Source organism: Benincasa hispida, chromosome 3 (assembly GCF_027475165.1).
Source record: "Benincasa hispida cultivar pf3 chromosome 3, pf3_genome.v1.1, whole genome shotgun sequence".
In the NCBI taxonomy this organism is placed as follows: domain Eukaryota; kingdom Viridiplantae; phylum Streptophyta; class Magnoliopsida; order Cucurbitales; family Cucurbitaceae; genus Benincasa; species Benincasa hispida.
The window spans coordinates 18,568,434-18,574,098 of NC_143480.1; positions in this window are offsets into that span (position 1 = coordinate 18,568,434).

Below are 5,665 nucleotides of genomic sequence, written 5' to 3' on the forward strand. Positions count from 1 at the left end.
TTTGGAGTTAAGTAAGTAGATATAACAATATTTTGAACATTCATCTATAAAAGTTACAAAATATCTTTTTCTACCATGAGTTAGGTATTATTGCAATTGCCAATATCACTATGAATTAATTATAGTACTGGTGAGTTTCTTTCTACTAATCTAAACAATTTTTTGATTGTTTAGCTTGCAATCAAATTTCACATTTATCTTTATTGTTTAACGATGATTTAGTAATTAAATTCTTATTCATCATTCTTTTTATTGAATTGAAATTCACATGACCAAGACGACCATGCGATATATCAGAACATTCCACATTGGCCACAATAGATGAACATTAATTCACCTCATTGAGTTTAAACAATCCGTTTATTAAATAGCTTTTATCATTAAAATCAACATGTTTACTAATACTAACCTATTGGACTCAAAAACAATTTTAAACCCCCACTTCTCTAATAAGAAAACACGGACTAAATCCTTAGGAATTTCTGGAACAAACATTATTTAACAGAAGTTTCTTGCTAGAAGATCCTTCTCTATTAAGAGGCCTCGTTCCCATTTCTCATTTTTAAAATGTACTTGACTCTGAAGAAAATAATTCTTTATTATAACACATGTGAATATTTGCACCAGAGTCAAACCACCGATCTTTAAAAACAAAATTTAACTCGAGATTATTAATAAACTACCTGGGAGAATGGAGTCGGCGTACAGCCACCACATTTGCTCATGGCTTTGGTGTATTTGGCTTGGAAGTTCTACCTTTGCCCTGGTAGCAATCGCTTGCCAAATAATTCGTCTTGCCACAAACCAACAGGGAGGAAGACCCAAATTTTTATGATTATCTTTTGGTTTGTTAATGTTTTGCTATTTTTTTGGTTTAGGTTTATGAGAGTTTTCTACCAACATAGCTTTGGCATGACTATTATAAACAGATATCTCTTTCAAGTTTTCACGATGTTTGTCCTTAATTCATAAGGAAACGACTAATTCATCATAAGAAAAATCCTCGAATTTTTGTTTTAAGGCTCTGAAAATCTGACCAAGAATGGAGTATTTTTTTTAATGAGGCAAACCACTAATACAACATTGTCTAGAACAATTCCCTTCATTTTCAAATCAAAGATAAGTTTTTCAAATTCATGAATCAAACCATTTTTCTACTACGTCTTTTAAAGCTCAATTCTTCTTCTTGTCTAGGGCTTCCCATAATTCTATAGAGTTTTTGGTTGTACAGAAAATTTTGTAAACATTATCTCACTAAGAATATTTTCATGACATAAAATATCTTTTTCTTCCAGACCTTTATCAAAAGAAATTACTGAATAAAGGCCTAAGGTGGTGAGCCAAAATTTCATGCCAACATTTGAAATTGATGAAATTTTTTCTATTAAATTTTTCAGGTTTGGAAGAATGATATTTTGAATCAGAAGAGGCCATGACCTAACAAACAAAACATAACAGAATTATTTTCTAAGATTGTTAGAAAACTATATAATCAACCAAATCAAATTATCAAGAATTCTAACACCAAACAAAACATTCAAAATATTTAATCAGAAAATTAAAGATTTGAGAAAGTCCGGGAAATTGGGTTGAGGCGCGTTGACGTTGTCCTTAGAGAAGACGTGCTTAGTAATTCGGCACACAAATTATTAGTAAACTATATAATCAACCAGTGAATCAAATTAATATGAATTCTAAAGCCAAACAACAAACAATTAAAATATTCAATCAGAAAATTAAGGGTTTGAGAAAGCTTGTGAAATTGGGTTGAGGAGGGTTGATGTTGTCCTTAGTGAAACGTGTCCCTACTAGTACTGAGTAATTCAGCACTTCACTCTCAAGATACAACATCCTTCAAGAATACTTATGTGCAGCTAAGCGATCTTACGAACTTCTTTGGACTTGTAGCTCACAAATACTTTTGAAAATTTATATTGAAAAATTAGAAAGTTATTTTGTATCAGTAAAACTGTATTAATCTTATCGAAGGAAGAAAATGATTAAAAGACCATAACTTTCTCCACATATAGTCAAATTATCCTTAAAATAGGAAAGTAAAAAGTGACATTTTCTCACCCTTTTAAAATAAAATCAAATAATCAAGATAAAAAATAAAATAAAATAAATAAATCAATTAAATTATCCAACCATTTCAAATTATTCAAATTTATTTGGTAGCTGGAATGATCGAAGAAAAACATAGGTATTTGCCTCTATAAAATTAGCATATCTAACACTTTAAGTACTTATATATATGTGCATATACTATACATGCAATATGTATTTACTATCATGGTCAAGATTCATATTTTAATAAGTGTCTATGAAGAAGTGTGTCTATTCTATATAACACTATTTATTATATATGTCATACTCATTTAGGAATCATACTTCAACAAGTGTTGTTTAATAAGTTTCTGAACAAATATCCATATATTATATAGAACGTGTATTTGCTATATATATATATATATCGTTTATTATCAGCGACACCTGTTTTAAGAAGTGTCTAAAGGTATATAACATGTATTTACATTTATTTATTGTTCTTTAATATTGATCCCAAAAAGAGTTTTCATACGAGTTTTCTTCGTTTTTAGTTGTTCCATCAAACATCCACGTTAGCAATTATTTTGAATTAGAATAAAAAAGAATGATGTATTCGAACTAAACTGACCAAAATTTATTCATCTTGATTCACTCTCTTTTTGTAGTCTTTCTGTTAGAAGTTTAAAAGTGTGAAACTCTACCAAGGATACGTCACAATGAAATTAGAATATTCGTTGAAAGATGTGTTTAGCTATTTTCCAAATTTTGCTATTTAGATTTTAACCATTCTTGTTTTTTTCGAATAATAATCCAATCAATAATTGAATAACAAGAGCAATATTTTTTTTCTCATAATATGAACATGTCTCATCTCGATTTTGAAATATATATATATATTATAATGTTACAAAAACACTCAAAATCAAGAAAGAATAGTGCAGCTGGTTGTCGACTTTTTCTGTTAAATATTGTAACCATCAGAGCTCATCATCGTTGATCAAATTGCCTGTAGATATATAAACGAAATCAAACGAGAAATTAATGTAAGGGCGAATAGAAATCGAGAGAGCAAGACAGTTCGTTCTATAATACTTTGAAGAGTAATAAAAGAGAACCTCCCAATTTGCACAGTGGACGTAGGCCTTTGGCCAAACCACTTAAACTTCTGTGTCTTTTCTTCTTCCTCTACGATCGTTTAGATTTGGCTAAAGGATCGTTTAGACGATCGTGTAGTTCCTATCGCATCGTGTACACAATCGTTTAGCTCCGTGCTCAATCGTCTATACGACCGTCTAGCTTCAATCAACTGTCGTCTACACGATCGTTTAATGCTTCCTCTTATCGTTTACTTAATTGACCTATCGTTTAGTTATTGGTGCATCGTCTACACGATCGTGCAGACTTTTGGTAAACGATAGAAGGATTTTTCAAGCATCTACATTCTATCTCCCCTAACTTTTGAATTGTTATCAACCGTTATAACTGAGTGTATTGTGATTATTAACATGCAGATCTAGTCATCTGGTACAACATAGAAAAATGAAAATCCAAGTATTTTTAAAAAAAATTGTTCAAGAATATTCTTTCACCTCTAACATAATTGATAATTTTATCTCTGTGTATATATTGTGTATCAAGTTGAAAGTCGATATAATATATTTGAAATTATGAATCGGAAAAAATACAAAATCTTCGCCATCCCCATTATATTTTTTATATGGTTAAGTCATTTTCAAATATATGAAGGCATAAAAAAAGTTATTAGCCATTCTCAAAATCATTTTTTTTTTTTTTTGGAATTGATGACCATATAGCTCAATTGATCAGATGTATTAGTAATCATAAATCATGTGGTTTAAATGCTATTACTTCTATCGTATTAAAAAAATTAAAAAAAATAAAACTAACAAATATGCCAATCTCTCATTCACTTAATCTTTAATATGGGATTTTTATTTAAAAAATTTCACATATGGTAAGAAAATATAATTATTTTAAGAATACGTAGTGGATCAAACCTCAAATCTCAAAGTTTGATAGTTCAGGTGAGTGCATGTCAATGATGGTTTTTTTTTATACATCTTTAAGTAGACAAAGAGATATATTTAATTAAAAAAAACATCTATATTATGGAAATTGGTCAAACCATTAAGCTCAAATGTCCATATCTATTTATTAAAAAGAGAATTTAATCCATTTTGAGTGTGCACCACATTCCATTAGTTTAATTATAAAGGAAGTTGATTTCTTAGAGCTGAAAATATGTTGATGATAAAATATAAGTGGTAAATTAAACACAATAATTGATGAATTAGACATCGATGGCCACTTTAATTCATTATAATTTGATTGCTCATAAATTAGCAAGGTGGGCCATTTCGAATATTGAGGGTGGAGTGTTAACAATCTTCCTTGTGGCTTAGGTCTAGTATTATTTATAATGCTCGGTGATTTTTATTCGATATGCTAAAATTATTCAATAATCATGTTAAAATGTTCAAAAGTATATTATCATTTGAAAAGCAAAAGTGCACATAATATTTATTACTATTAGGGTTATTTTGAGGCCAATAACATGTAGAGTGGGACTATTTAAAACATTTGACAGCTTAGGTTGTGATGTATCAAATTCAATCTCATAAAATTAGAGTGTAGCAAATAGTAGGAATGTTCAAAAAACCTGATAACCCGATCAATCCGGACTATCCAACCCAAACTGTAAGGGTTAGATTGGGTTAGATTTATTTTGGGTTGGATTGGGTTAAAAAGGTTAAAAAATATTAAATTCGGGTTGGGTCTTGGGTTACTCCATTTCATGGTTAGGTCAACCCGACCCAACCCGACCCGAATATATATATATATATATAAATAAATAAAAGTTAAAAAAAAACAGAACACCCACCCAACCCAACCCGGACTATGTACACCCTTAGCAAATAGGAGTGTTCATGGATTGGGTTGAAAGACTTTTTAGACTCAACCCAATTATTGAGAGCGTAAATTTCTTCAACCCAAATAACCCTTATTAAAAAATGAACCCAACCCAATCCCATCATGAAATATTTGAGTTGGGTTGGTTCGGGTTAATCGGGTCATTTATTTAAAATTTTGTTCTAAAAAGAAGAAAAACGTAAATATGTAAAAATAAAATTTAATTATTTTCATATATTGAATTAAGATTAACAACTCAATTTTAATTTATATATATAGTAAAAATTTTCTTTCTAAAGTCTAAAGAAACTATTTTTAAAAGTTGTTGAAAAGTAAATTATTTAAAAATATTGGAATTAAATAAAATTAAAATCAATATATGTATAAATAATTGTGTTATAAGTAATAAAAAAATATATATTTTAAAGTTAATAATAAAACCGGGTTGGTTCGGGTTTATTTGGGTTATATTAGTTGAACTCATGAACCAATCCAACCCATAAAATTTTCATTTATTTGAACCCAATCCAAATCGCACGGATTGAGTCCGATCGATTTTTTTGGATTATCGAATTTTTGAACACCCCTAATAACAAATGAAATGATCAATTAACATAATAAGAAACAAATAAAGAAGAGAAGATGATATTAAAAAGAAAAAATGATATTGGGTACGTGTAAAACA